This window comes from Phacochoerus africanus, chromosome 2 (genome assembly GCF_016906955.1).
Source record: "Phacochoerus africanus isolate WHEZ1 chromosome 2, ROS_Pafr_v1, whole genome shotgun sequence".
NCBI classification, from domain to species: Eukaryota; Metazoa; Chordata; class Mammalia; order Artiodactyla; family Suidae; genus Phacochoerus; species Phacochoerus africanus.
In genome coordinates this window covers 106140885-106157252 of record NC_062545.1, presented here as the reverse complement: position 1 = coordinate 106157252, position 16368 = coordinate 106140885, and positions in this window count along the sequence as shown.

The following is a 16368-nucleotide window of genomic DNA, read 5'->3' as shown; positions in this document are numbered from 1 at the left end:
GCTTTATGGTAATGGGTTCAGTTGAAGTGGTGGAGTTGTCAAATGTGATGGCCATAGGTACCTTTTCTGTGATCATAGTAGTCGTACTGGTCACTGTAGGTTGAGAAGAGGGTAGTGAGGTTGTTCTAGGGATGATTGTATAGGTTCCCCATCATTCAGGGGTATACAGATAATAATGGGGGCAGTGTTATTTCCCCCTTTATTGACCATGAACACTATGAGTACTCCAATTGCTGTTGTTATTACACAGACTGAGAGACAAATAAGGAGAATTTTCCACAAAGACTAGTCACTGGCTACATCTTGTGTCATCTAAAAAGGATTTAAATAAAAATAGTAAGAATGAAGTTAGACAATTTAAGAAAAATAAAGGTCACTGATACTTATTTATAATTAGCATTTGTGTTTATATTTGTAATTGGTCATTTATTTGTAATTAGCTTCATCAAAGAAATGCATAAATGTCATTATTATTTGTTATCTTTTCATAATATTATATTAAATTAATCTCTATATTTTCATCCTAGGAAAGGATTGGTTTTGTGCTTTCCTCATCACTGGAAGAAAGAAACATGTACACAATTACCACTCTTTTTAATTCTTATGTCTGAATCTTTTAAAGGTTAAAAAAAAATGCTAAAAACTCAATACCTAGGAATTTCCTGTTGTGTCTCAGTGGTAACAAATCCAACTAGTGTCCATGAGGATGCAGGCTTGATCCCTGGCCTTGCTCAGTGAGTCAAGCTTCCAGCATTGCCATGAGCTGCTGCATAGGCTTGGATCTGGCATTGCTGTGGCTGTGGTGTAGGCTGGCAGTTGCAGCTCCAATTCAGCACCTAGCCTGGGCACTCCCACATGCTGTGGGTGTGGCCCTAAAAAGACAAAAAAAAAAAAAAAACCCAGGTAAATAAAAATAAAAACTCAATACCTACCCCAAATCCCCAAATAAAGATGGGTGTACTGGTAAGTTGTTGGCTATATAGTATAAATAAGAACTCCTCAAATTCTCCTGGTTAGAATCTATTAATACCCCAAATCCCCCCCAATAATCAGGCTCCCTGGAAGTCTTCCAGCAATGTGCATTTTAATTATTGCATATCTTTCTGTTAATCCTCAGCTCAGATAGTATTTATCAGCATGAAATTTTTCAGACAAACAAGCTTCTGTAAGCTACCAGCTATTTTCACTTGGAAAATTGCTTATCCTCTCTAAGCTCAAATCCTCATCTGGAAAATGCTAGCACTGGGAACACATGACTTATAGTAATGGCATAAAGATTAATGGAGGTGAAATTTCTTGTACTCTACAAAGTGCTATATGCAAGTGAGAGACTGAATACATGGGTGGTTGAATGACATAGAGTCTAGAGCCAGAAGCAACTAGGGTTTCAACCTGGTTTTGCCCTAAAAATGTGTAGCCTTGGGTAAGTTACTTCAACTCTGTTCCTCAGAGTCTTCATCTTAAAATAGGAATAATAATAGAAACTTATTTCACAGAGTTGTTGTGGAGATTAAATGAAATGGCATGGGTAAAATGCTGATATCACTCTGGCACTTAGTAAATGCTACAAAATGCTTGCAGTCACGTGAACATTGATGATTATCATTATGCTGCACCAAATCTTTTTTATTATTGTTTAGTGGACAGGCAACATGATAGTAAGAAAAGAACAGGCCTTTGTATCAAGTATTCTTAGGTGTTAAGTCTCAAAATTATGAGATCTAGAAGTTTCTTAATTTGCTGAATACCAATCTTACGTCAGTGAATTTGTAGCCGTATAAATTCCAGCAAAAGTTTCAACTTTCCTGAAGAATTTTTTTCTTCAGTCAATAAATGAAGAGATTGGCTGGGATTAAATGGTATCTAAAATCACTCTTAGATCTAAAACTGAACTGCTTTATTTTACCTTTGCAAAGCAAGAAGAAAAATCCTCTCACTTCTTCCTTTTAAGATCACCTTTCCTGATCCTTGCCTCAGCTCTGCCAAAGTTGACATTTCACTATTTTGTTTCAAGGACCAGGGCTCAGATCCTCCAAAACATGATCCACAGTAGCAAGAAACAGCAGAGTTAGATTCAGAGCCAGAATAACCCAGCCCAAATATATGTGTCACCCATTAAGAAATGTCAATTTTCTGCCAGAAGTGAGGGCTTAGAAACTGTGCTATGAGAGGAAGGGAATACAGTAAGCATGACAAGAGCTCAGAATATGGAAGATCTGAGCCTGGGCAACAAATCAAGGGGACCAAGTGAGGATTCTAAGTAAAGGTTTAAAAAAAAAACAAAAACAGAACCAGGAGTGCTAAAGACAGATTGTGGTCTCTAACAGTCTTGACTGAAAGAGACCATGAATCATTGGAGGAATAGCTAATTTTAAGTCTATGTCAGAGAAAGTAAAAAGTGATATTCCTAGGACAGCTTATTATGCCAAAAACCAGGGAATTTGCCAAAAAACTAATCAGGCTTTGTCAAGAAGACAGAAGAGCCAACTTGAAAAGGCTCCCAATTGGCATAAAAGGAAAATTCAAGCACCAAAAAACTAATGACTAAATTGATTCTAAAAAAAATACTCTTTGGTCACCACTGGAGGATGCTAGGGAATCAACCAATTCATTTCTTTGAAAATTAATAAATAAAATGAAAAATAAAATATTTATGCTGCCTTTTCTCTGAGAATTGTATTGCATTCAAGTCAGTTTGTATTCAATTGAATTCAATTTGTTCATCTTCACCAAAAAACTTCAGCTGCAATGTAGAGGGAAATATAAAATTAAAAAATCACCATCTACCAACCCTTAATGAAAAAAAAAGTGGATCTAGGCAAAGATTATCAATAGATATTAAAGCCATTAGGTGAAACAGTTGAGGAGAAATATGATAGAGGTATGAAATATGATACAGGTTTGATACCATCTGAATCTATAAACAAGCTTAGCATCACAAAAAGTAGGAAAATCAGATTTATATGATACATGTTTTTATGCAGAAAAATTCACACAGCATCACTTCTAAATTGTTCTTGCCTCTGGTTTACACGAAATACAGTGGATAAAGGAACAATTAAAAAGCTATCGTGAAGGAGCAACCAATCCAATCCTGAATGCAGAGCAATCCACATGGCAAATAAGCTAGTTTCTTAAACAAATCATGACACCCAATGAAAACGCAAGGAGAAGACAGACTACTTCAGGCTAAAAGAGATATAGATACCTAACAATCCAAACAACATGTAGACTTTATTTAGATACTAATTAACACCAAACAAGTATAATTTCTGAGAAAATAGAAGCAACTTGAACATGAATTAGATAAAAAATGATACTTGGGAATTACCATCACTTTTATTGTGATAACAGGAAGGTAGCTAAGTTACTAAAAATGCCCTTATCAAGTAGAGAAGCATGCTGAGCTATTTGCAGGTGAAATGACTTAATGCATGTTGATGAAATATGATTGGGGAAATGTTGATATCTGTTGAAGGCAGGTGATTCAACTGTTGGTTATTTTGATACTCTTCTCTCTACTTTTGTTTTGGTTTAAATTTTCCCTAAGGTCAGAGTTCAGAGGACTAAAGGAAGGGCATCAAGGCAGGCTCAGACTCAGGCTGGATTAGGGTCAGAATGTGAGGCAAGTCCCCACAGATCAGAGCCTTTGAGTCCTGGAGCACTGACTCTACACCTCCGTTGTGGCACTTGAGCATGTTCACTTATCCATTCCCTACCTGTCTATCTATTCCACATATGTTGTCCCACCCCCTCCTTTAAACACATAGATAGATAGATAGATAGATAGATAGATAGATAGATAGATAGATAGATAGATCAGTAGATACTGAACCAAGAGTACTGCCATAGGGGTAACACTGGAGAATCAAGCAGGGCTGTCACAAACATTACCTCTCCATATTGGAACCTTCTTTCTGATCTGATGCAACCGGAAGTGACATTGGTACAAGCCTCACTGGTGATATCCAATGATAGTGGAAATTGACCATCATTTGGTGAACTTCATGGCCATTTGGACTCTGTAATGTCTACAGGAGCAAAACAGCAGGACAAACTGAAAGAAAAGGAAGCCACCATACTGGATTTTGTAGTGAAATTATTCTGAAAATTCGAAATCAGCTTGTGACATGTCATGAGATCATTATCAGAAGATCAGTATTTAAAACAAGACTTTAATACTGAATAAATCAAATTGATTTGTTTTATTTAATGAATACATAAATTTTTCAAATAATGTTTTCCCTCTAAATAATTAACTGTGCTCAGGGCATTATCTTTATTTTAAATACTTTTTAATGTTTGGGTGTCAAGATTACACATCATCAATAATCATCATAGTATTTCTTTATTGAAAGCATATATAACAGATGCAACCTGCGAAAGTATACCACCACAGAGCTTCTATGAGATATAAAAGTAAATGTTTACAGATTATCAGAACTAAAAGAGAACTGATCGCTTACCAAAAGCATCCTCTGCCAGTTATTTAGAAATAAAAATACCAAGAATAATAGTGGTACAGAGCCTTGCCCTTCATAATACAATTTAGAAAGTGCTAACAATCCAATTTTCTCCTTCAGAGTCTGAGTTCCCTGCAATTAAACCACCACTTTAAAAGCCCCATGCAAAGACACACCCTGTGTTGACAGTAACTCAATGCTCTACCTAACAGAACAGAAGAGTCTGAGTCCAAAACAGAGCTAAGAAAGATCAAGTATTATGTAGTCTGTTAACATGCATTTCTTGGTCACTATCTCACCTCAAGGAGCTCTGCATACAATAAATAGGATTATGTAAAAAGAGAAATAACAAAGCATTGCTATGAGTGAAGTATGGATAAGGGTAGCGAAGAAATCTGAGTTTAGCCAAATTGAGAATGGTGGCTGAAATCTGAATAAGAAAGTGCTGAAGAGGATGGAAATGACACCCTTCAATATGTTTTATATCTTAGCTGGGTGTTTAATGCATGGTATGATAATTTGATTACCCTTTATATTTGAATGTTTGAAATATTTCATAAATAACTTTTAAAGTAATAAAAGGGAGGGGTCAATGAAGAAAGTTTTGAGAGAATAAGCTTCTTCAAAACAGGTTAAAGAAAGGAGAAACCTGAGATATGGTGTTAAAGTCAGGAAGTTTATTAGAAATTCAGGAGAAAAGTTTCCTTACATCTACTGCCTTGTTGATCAGATAACAATCAGTGTATTAAAACAGATAACAACCAGTTGTATTAAAACTAGCTATGTGTGTAAACACTGGCCCATTGAGTGATCATCACTAAGAGTAAAAGCAATTACAACTAATTAAAGAAAACATGCTACAAAAATTATGGACAATTAGACAATGTAAATGTTCATACAGTTTAGTACTACTTGAAAGAAATGGAGATAGCAGTTATACATCGTCACTGAATTAGAGAAGGTCTGATATATCCTTGCATTTTCAACAAAATTCCATCTATTATTCACTAGAAAATTTTGAGGAAATCTGATTTCACATAGTTTCCCTTGTGTTGATATCATTGCTTACTTGGTCTTCAGTTATTTGCTGAGGCTATTTGAATATACTTTAAAGCAGAATAAAACTGACTCATCAGGCCAATTACCAGTCTTCTTGCATTGTTAGAAACCCAGTTCTTTCAAAGGAAGATGATGAGTTGTGTCTACTCCAAGATGAGTAACTGTGACACTGGGGTCAGACCTCACTATTGGTTGTGGCTGTAATCACAAATACTTAAGTACAGGAAGTAATATGTGTGTGTTAGGTTGCTTTGGAGCTGAATTTTTAAATTTCAGCTCTTGCAGCATTGAATATAACACTAATTAGCTCATTAGTGTTCACAAATAATGGCCACAAAATAAAACTAATACCATGTCTATTAAATAAAGTTTTATATCCTGTTTATACCTTTATGAAGATTAACATAATATTTCATATTTTCCCTAGGTGGAAAAATAAAATCACCTAAACCATCTTCATGCATTTTTTTTGCCTATAATCTTCAACTGATATTTTATTCCATTAGTCAAACTTTACCCCAGTGGAAAACTCTCTCCGTAGCTATGTTCAAATATCTAGCTGAGTTCCCACTGTGGCTCAGCAGGTTACAAACCTAAATAGTATCCATGAGGATGTGGGTTCAATCCCTGGATTCGCTCAGTGGGTTAAGGATCCAGTGTTGCCATGAGCTGTGGTACTGATTGCAGACACTGCTCCAATCATGCTTGCTATGGCTGTGGCAGAGCTGGCAGCTGCAGCTCTGATTCAATCCCTAGCTTAGGAACTTCCATATGCTGCAGGTGCAGCCCTAAAAAGCAAAAACAAAACACAAAACAAAACAAAAAACCAAATCTAGTTGAAAAGAGAAAAATGTGTTTATTTTATTTTAAATTATATTTGAAAACATTTGTAAGTTTTGCATTATCTAGAGAAATCATAATATTAACTAATGAATAGCTTCATAAAGGGAAATTTTTTTCTTTTATTTTAATTGGAGTATTTTGGCATCATAGTGAAGTAAAAATATTACAAAGAATATGGAGATGATATTTTGCACATGGGGTAAGGGGAGGGGCAGTCTCATTACCCAGCACTAAGAGGAAAAAAACTCTTGCTTTTGAGGCAGAAGTATCTTCCTTAAAAACTGTACACTCCGCAAATATTTATTGAGCGATAGGACCTTCTTCTTTGATCTGTCTCTTCAATGCAGAAATATGTTACTCCAAACTTTTTTTCCTTTGGTCTATTAATTTCAAACTGCACTTGTATTATTCTAAATAGTTTAAAAAATTTTAAATATCAAGAGCAATTTGATTAGTTTTGTCTATTTACCCTCCCAAAATGCTATTTTAGATATTACCTAGCAAATGGTTAACACTGGTATAAAAACATAAACAATCATTCTAACAAATTGCACATAAATAAAACAGAATTTTTTAGAAAGGATCACTCTTAGATCTAAGGACCATATCCAGGATTAGCCCCTGATTTTCAAGGATATTGGAAACATTTGAGTTCTGATAGGTCTAAAATTTGTGCCAAAATAAAAACCTATGCGATACATACCTCAACCTGGATATTAACTTTTAAAAACAACTAAATAAAGTTGAAGAAATTAAAGCCAAAATTACATAATTATTTTGAATTATGAGTGTAGAACATTATTTAAAATTTTGATTACGTCATATTGGCAGAAAATTGCACTAGGAGATTAATAAATATTTGAAATAATTTTTAAACTATGTATGGAGTGCATACTATCTGAATAAAAATACTAGATTTGTGGTTGACAATGAGTGGTTGAAAAATTGATAAGTTGACTTTTCCTCAATAACTGGAAGTATTCATCCCTTTTTTGAAGATTACTAGAATTTTCCATAAAGACTACGTGTAACACTTATATAAGCAATCCATCAAAATGGAAAAATAAATACTCACTGGCTGTTTTCCAAGATGTTCAATACTCACTATATATTTTCCATGCTCTTTCTCAATTCTTGAACATTGACTACCACACTTAACTCTAGGAACAATTTTCAATTTGAACATTTCCCTCTATACATGGAATCTTGAGACATAATTCAATTAATTGATGTTACCATGTTATCAATTACAATGCATCAATGCAGGTATGAACTAGATTAAGTAATAAGCTATCATTCACCAACATGGGATCCACCCTAGAGGAAAAAGTAAGGGAGTAATTATTACAAGGAACAAGAAAGCCAATCTTGCCTCTGAGAGCTATTGTGACTTCCCTCTTGGCCCTCCAAACAGAAAAAAAAAAAAAAAATCTCAAATTATAGGTCATGTTACATTCTCTTAACTTCTAGCAACATTTCTCATTTATTCTTCCTTCTGACATTGGGGCCATCTTTATGATAAAATTCTGGAGCAGGTGATAATAGCCATTGCTTTCCTTCCAACTAAGCATGATCACCTCTCCCCTTACTGGCACCTCCTTTTATGGATGCATAGCTCTCTCCTCCCTAGGCTTGACACTTTTGGACTCTCCTCCCATACTCTAGGACTTTCTGGTCCTCCTTCTCCAGTGTCCAGAAAAATGTGTCTATCCTGAGTCTACTTCCTTTGAGCCCCAATTCTGGAAACTGGCAAATGTGATATACAGGTAATTGTTAATATATTTACCAAGGTCTTCTATCTTTCAGAAGGACACTAGGAAATTTCATTAAGGGAATTAGATTAAACAAGGATCTTCCAACGTCTTCATATTTAACTGCTGATGCAGCCTTTGCTTTACATAAGTAGAAATGTCCCTGTGACTCAGCAAAATCTAACTGGAGTTTAGAAATAAGAGTCAATTTAGAAGTTAACAAGTATTCAACACATATATCCAGAGAAACCATCATAAAAGTGGCACAGAACATTCTTGGTAAAGAATGGTATTTAAATAACATTAACAGTTTTAAAAAAATGATTCATACAATGAGTAATCAAAACTAATTCAAAACCAAAAATGTTCTTTTATGATAGATGTATCATTACCACTAATTGACTAGTTAGAGATTCATCTAATTTAATACATCTCTCAGTCTACGAATAACATGTGGACCATCTATTCCTACTCTGCCAATCTGCAATTGAAAAAATTGAGGGAGTTCCCATCAGGGCTTAGCAGAAATGAATCTGACTAGCATCCATGAGGACGCAGGTTTGATTCCCGGCCTCACTCAACAGGTTAAGGATCCGCTGTTGCCTTTATCTGTGGTGTAGGTCATAGACACAGCTTGGATCCCACGGACCACATGTTGCTGTGGCTGTGGTGTAGGCTGGCAGCTACAGCTCCAATTCAACTCCTAGCCTGGGAACCTCCACATACTGCAGGTGTGGCCAAAAAAGAAGATGAAAAAATTGAGGCCCCAAGAGGAGAAGTGACACAACCAATTTAATCATCATGATCAAAACCTCCTGCTGTTTTTCAAGCTAGTAGCTACCCACTGTTCCAGCTCAGGGTGAAGAAAAAGCAGATAGCCCATTAAATAGTTCTTGGATCTCTTTTTGAAAACAAGGAGAAGCAGGTAAAGTAAGTTCCAGAGTTGGAAAGGGATGGGAAAACATCTTGGGAATGTTTATGCCTGGGCCTCACACCAGACCAACTAAATCAGGGTGGGCAGCAGTCTGTACTCTGCTTAGATGACTCTAATGCACATCAAAGTCTGAGAACCACTATCTTAGAACATGTTTTAAAGAAAAGTGATGGAATTCCCTGATATAATTTGAAAGAGATATTGTGTGTGTGTGTGAAAAAATAACCCTAACTTTTCAAATTATCTGGCTAATCTTTATTTGTTCAACAAACACCAGACATTATGGTAGAGGCTAAGTGAACAACCTTTCTGCCCTCTTAAAGCTATACAGAGGGGTGCAGTGTGTACGTGTTTTGTGAAGTTTAACTCTTTCAAAAGTCTCCTTATAAATGTATTCATCATTTTTAGCTTAAAAGTTCTAACTAGAATTAATGAAAACAGAACATCATTGCCTCAGTGTCTAAAATAAATAGGTGATGAAAAAGTTATGGAGGAAGGGGAAGGTGGGGAAGTGATTTGTTTCAATAAGCAGTACAACACAATGCCTGCCAAGAAATGACTCTTGGGCCTATAGGCTATAAGAGAAAATGGCAATAAAATGTTTCAATAGTATTGAACACTGATGATAAGATTAGCATCAACAACATTTGAAATGACTACAAACTGGGCTTTTTTCCAGGTTGGCTGCATTTTTGACATATTACTAGTTATCCCTAAAATTATTCTCTCCTTCACTTTCATAGTAAGCAAACTCCAGAATTTTTAGCTGGGTGCATGCTTGCTAACAACAAATACTTCCCTGCCTAACCACCCATGTAGAAAGATGTCATATGACTAAATCCTGGCCCCTGGTATGAGAGAGGGAGGTACGTGCACAACTTCTGGGTTGTGTATTTAAGAGCAAGGGGTATGCCCTTACTTTCCCTTCCCTTCTGTTCAAATGAAGGTGAGTGAGTGAGCCATCCTGTAACATAAGAGATTCAGGGCAATATCCTAGGAACAGAAAAGCAGCCAGCTGGAAGAAGTCTGAACCTCTTAAATTCCTACTAATGAAGAGCTACAGTAGCACCTAGCCACCTGTATCAGCTGAATGGCATCTTTGGTAATATATTATCATATGATGGTAGGGAGACACTATCTTAATTTGGTCCTGGAGCACCATAACCACACAGTAGATAAAATTTCACAAGCATTCATTTGCATCGACTCCTTATTTTGGTAGCCTACAGAGGGATAAATAAATACTTCTGCAATAACTGGAATGTTCCACTCTCAAAATACCTAATCAGTTAAAGAGTTGCAAGACTAAATTTCAACATACTGAAGAAAATATGTTATCGCGAAATTTATATGATCTTTCTTTGTGAAGGAACACCTTATGGGCAGGTATACTACATTACTCAACAAAACAGAGTAGAACACACCTGGATTAATATAAAGTGCAAAGAGTGTACGAGTAAATCCAAGACTGACACTCTGTCCAAAACTGGGGTAGCTTTTTGCATCCTAGGTTGTGAAAATGAGGACTCTTGTGGTCATGTTTCCAACTATCTTCATAGTCACACTTATGTCTGAGTATATTGTACAGTTAAGTCAGGATTCTCCATAAGGGCTCTTCGGCTTCTGGTGGATTCTTAGCCAAAAGAATTTGGAAAAGTTTGCTTATGAAGTAGTAAAGGTGCTTTGTATTTGGCCATTCTTTACCCAAAAGAATTTGGTGGTCTCTTTCAAATTCACCTATTAATGCTAGGTCGAATTGCTTTTTTTCCCCCCTTCCCTCCACACAATAAAACTCCTTGGCTTAAATTGCACTACGGTCTAATGACATTTAAATCACCTTGGTCCACTATTTTGCTGAGACCACTAAGATAGCTAGTCTTCTGCAACTTTGGGCAATTTTTTGCCAAAGGAATTATATTCTTTTCCTTTTTCTTTTTTTTCTTTTGGCCTCCCTGCGATGGAGTCCCCAGGCCAGGGATCAAATCTGAGCCACAGTTGCGACCTATGCCCCAACTACAGCAAGGTTTGATCCCTAACCCATTGTGCTGGGCTGGGGATCATACTTGTGTCCCAGTGCTCCAGAGATGCTGCTGATTCCATTGTACCACAGTGGGAACTTCAGGATTATTTTTAATTAATCACTTTAATGTTTGATTGACATAATAACTAATGAGCCAGACAAGAGGTTTAAAAATACAGTGCAGTTAGTGATAATTATATTTCTAGTGTTATTCAGCTAAATTGAATGCATGAAGAAAAATCATCATAAAAAATATGCAAAGGTATAAAGAAATTTCCAAAAGCCCATTCAGAATTGGTACTTATTCAATTAGTGCTTTGCATAAAATCGATAAAACAAGTTTAAAAAAAGGAAAATTTCATATATTTTCTTATGTGATTGTAAAATATAAGGATAGTTATCCCTTTTACTTAATTCAGTTTCCAATATCTATGACAGAAAGTCATTTCAACAAATTTAAAATAATGAAGGATTATTTAGGTGACATCTTGGACCAACAATAATGAGTATCATTATAAATGTGATGGAAACAAGCAACTGTTTGATTCACGCCAGTGATTTTTTCTAATTCCACATTAACAGTAAATTCCATTAAAAGTCTACTAAGAAATGTCAAACGTGTTCTTACTGATAAAATATTGGGGTTTTTAATTCATTCAGCAAATGTTTATTGAGAACATACTATGTATCAGACATTCTTCTGGGCAATGGGGATTTTTTTTTTAAGGGCTGCATCCACAGCATATGGAATTTCCCAGTCTAGGGGGTCTTATGGAGCTACAGCTCCTGGCCTACTCCACAGCCACAGCAACTCAGGATCTGAGCCACTTCTTCGACCTATAGCACAGCTTGAAGCAACGCCAGATCCTTAACCCAACTGAGTGGAGCCAGGGATTGAACCCACATCCTCATGGATCCTAGCCGGGTTTGTTACCACTAAGCCACAATGGGAACTCAGCAATGGGGATTTATATAGCAATAAATAAAACAGGCAAGCACTTTTCCTGTTGGAGTTTACATTCTAGCCTTACTACAATTTGCAATACATGTAACATTTTACTTTTGATTATACATTTCAAAGATTATTTAAATAATAGTAGTTGTGTTTTATTGTGGGAAATACAATAAATGCTTTCACAAATGAATGTAATTAGTTTGAGTTAAAAAGATCCTGGACATTCAGGTCAGACTACAGTAAATGAAGTGAACTTTTAATCTCAGCCACTCCGTGCCATGTGCCATTTTCTAAGGTTCAGTATTCCTTTCTCGGCTGACTCTCCTGCTAGATTATTCTTTTCTTTGTTGGGTCAAAGACTACATCTCAGTAACTTCAACCTGTTTACCTGGGTTCTGTTTTCTAGAAAGAGATATGGCATAAATACAATTCTTCTCTTAAATACTAAGCCTTAATTGTTTGGGGGCCACAACCATGTCCCTTATTATTCAGGATTTTAAAAAATAATCTACCTCTTAAAAGACAAAAGTTAGGCACTTGAGTATTACCTAAGTCCTGTTATTATTTTTAATGGGGGAAAGGAAGGGAGGGAGGAAGGAAGGGGAGAGAAAGGGGGAAGAAAGAAAGAAAGAAAGAGAGAGAGAGAGAGAGAGGGAGGGAGGGAGGGAGGGAGAGAGGGAAGGAGGGAGGGAGGAGGAAAGAAAGAAAAAAGGAAGCGAGAAAGAGAGGAAGGAAAAATAGCAACATAGCACCATCTGTTGTTGTAAAATATCACTGCAGCCTCCTAAATGGGTCTTAACACCTGGATGTTAAGGCCTCTGCAGGACTGACATTCACTATAGACAAACGTGACTTTATAAGTGGGTGCACTCCTCTGAGCATAATTTAATCTTCATAACTTCTCAAGAATTGTGTTATATCACCAGAAACTTGATTAAATATCAAATTTAAAAAAAAACACTTAATGAGTCCCAAACTAAGTTTAGTGTGTGAAGTTGAGGTTGCCCCAGACATTCATCCATCAATCATTTAATTAAGGTCATTCTGTAATTATTGTACACTTTGTTAGGAATAACAGGAAGAGGAGAATTGTACATTTTAAATGGATAAATCTTACAATGTGAATTATATCTCAATAACGATCTTAGAAAAAAGATTAATAGCAGGGAGGTAGAAGGAGAATCAGTCAAACAGATCAAATAAAATTTTGAAAAGAATAAAGATGCTGGTGACTTACCTCAAAATGCATCAGGGAGCCTGGATGTTAACAAGACAGGAGTGGTGTTGGGGGGTGGAGATAGATCACCCATGGGGACAGTAGGTACAGAAATCTATCTCTAAAGAGAAAAGGCTTGGCAAATGCAGTCAAGGTTGCTTGCCTCCTGTCCATGCAAAGTCTATGATCTCTGACCAGAATTCAGGAAGATAGATGATTAGCACTCGAGTGTCCACATTGGAATTATTTGAGAATAATTTTTTTTTTCCCAACAGCTGCCCTGAATACAGAAATTAGAAAACAAGAGCTCTGCAGTTTTGTAGTCTTTGTCAAGGTTTGCCAAGAGTCAGCAGGGCCCTAGCCCCTGGAGCTGAAGTTCCTGGGAAAGAATCAGTCTTCAATAATGGGGCCTTAGGAGTTCTCACTGTGGTGAAGCGGGTTAATGATCTGGCTTGTCTCTGTGGAGGTGCCAGTTTGATCCCCAGCCCGGCACATTTGGTTAAGGATCTGGCATTGTTGCAACTGTGGCATAGGTTGCAGTTCTGGCTCAGATTCAATTCCTGGCACAGGAACTTCCATATGCCACAGGGATGGCCGAAAAAGAAGAATGGGGTCTTAAAAGAACAAGGTAAAACTGCAAGCCCTACTGGGAAATAAGAGAGAATCAATTAAATAGATACACATCAGTAACTCAAAAGGAACCTGCATCTTATCAGAAGCTACAAACCAGCTCATAGACAAGGGATTAGAAGCAAGCATCAACCCCCTGCTCAGGGTTGCAGCAAGTGGTCACTGCAGGATCCTGTTGTCACAGTGTTCAGAGCTTGAGATTTGACACTTGCTCACCTCATCTGAGTTGAAATTAGCAGAGATGAGCATATGAACCATGCCTGCCCAACACTGGAGAACTTAACTTTTTTCTCTGATATGGTCAGTTCTGGAACTAAGGCAGAAGCTGGGGTAAGACAGGGACTAAGGCATTTCCTCTGAGGAAAGGAAAATTACTAAAACTTAGCATAATCTATAAGATCATAAGTAAGCTAGCCCCTGCTGACTTCACTGTGCACTCATGTAGAAGATACTTGCTATGTCCTAACCATACTATTTTGGAGAAATTAGGAAGTAGTTCAAAAATACAGAGAGATCTGAAGAACTTCACATTGAACACATATATGTACTCTTACCACCCATTCTCAGAGACAAATCATTACAAAACATGCATGAATCACACAAATAAAAAGCTGAGCCAAAAGAGTCAGACACAAAAGAATACATACTATAATAATTCCATTCCTACTACATTCCCAATTGGGTAGAGTGGTCTGTGATGTTAGAAATCAGAACAGTGTTTACGTTGGGGGAAAGAAAAAGGAGTGTTTGACTGTGGATACATGGCAGGCTTCAGAAGTGCTAGGAAAGTTCTGTTTCTTGATTTGGGCTTGGGTATGTTTTCTTGGTGATAACTCATTGAGTTGTACCTTATGATTTGTGCATTTTCTGCACATATATTGTACTTCAACTTAAAAACATTTTAGAAAAAATACTAATTAGAAAAGCTTAACATTAAAAAGTATATTAAAAATGATTAACAGTACAATTCCAATTCTAAAATCTTCATTGAATAATAAATTCTTATTTTTTTTCTATTTTCATTTATTGAACAAATATTTATTACCTACTAGTTTCCAGGTACATACACTGGTCAAACAAAGAGGCCAGGTCCATATCTTAAGGAAGCTTACCTAATATACCATTGCTGTGATGAATTTATGCATTTATTAAACAAATATCTATTGAGACCTACAATACATTAAATTGGGAAAATCTTCCATCTTTTACAAAGAAAACTTGTATTTATTTACACAATAGATCTACAGTAGAACAGTTCTCATCGTGATTAAAAGCAGAGATATAGAATTGGAAAATTGTAAAAGTTGTCAGCAGCTTCAGTTCCAATTCGACCCCTAGCCTGGGAACTTCCATAATGTTGCAGATGTGGCCCTAAAATGAAAAAAAAAAAAATAAAGAAAAAATAATAAAATAGTAAAAGTTATGTCTTTAACAAAAAATGAAAAGTTCAGTCAGTGATACATTTAATAAAAACAAATATTACTAATTGAAAAATAATGGAGGAAAGAAATAGAATTAAAGGGCTCTAATAGTTTTATTATATTAATTGCAGTAAGCAGGTCAGCAACACAGGGGGAAAGTACCTCTATAGGACTGACCTGAAAGGACAGTTAAAAATTATTTCTAATTAGCATAGTGGCTATTAAAATAATTGTTTTAAATTGCTTGCAAACACATTTTTCCTTTTGGGTAGGGAAAGCATTTTCACACCCTCTTCTAACCATGTGCTTATGTGTCTACACTATGCAACATCCTTTGTTTATAGGTAAAATTAACATTAACAGAGGGAACTGACTTTTATTAATGCTTTAAAAGAATATTTACTGATTGTCCTGTTTCTGCATTTTTTGAAAAATGCAGATTTCTGGTTCATCCTTGATGATTTTGATCAATAAGACTGCAATGGAGTACATATACCATCAGCATTGATTTAAACTATCCTAAATAACAGGGTCCAGATTTAAGAGTTTACTACTATCTGGACTGCTATTTTATCTTTCTGAATTTTCCTATATTTCAGCAGATGGCAGGCATAAGTAAATAGTTATTCAAAGCATTTCTTGAATGCCTTTATAAGATTACTGCAAAAAGGAGTTCCCATCGTGACTCAGTGGTTAACAAATCCAACTAGGAACCATGAGATTGAGGGTTTGATCACTGGCCTTGTTCAGTGGGTTAAGGATCCGGCGTTGCCGTGAGCTGTGGTGTAGGTTGCAGATGCGGCTCAGATCCTGCGTTGCTGTGGCTCTGGCATAGGCCAGTGGCTACAGCTCCAATTCAACTCCTAGCCTGGGAACCTCCATATGCCACGGGAGCAGCCCTAGAAAAGGCAAAAAGACAAAAAAAAATTACTGCAAAAAAGTAGTAGAAAACAAAATTCTTTGTTGAAAATAGTGATAACACATTTAAAATATTACTTATATTGATATATAAGTATTTTGATAAATGATTTAAAGAGAATGAAATGAAAATAATTTTGGCACAATCTAAAAAAATT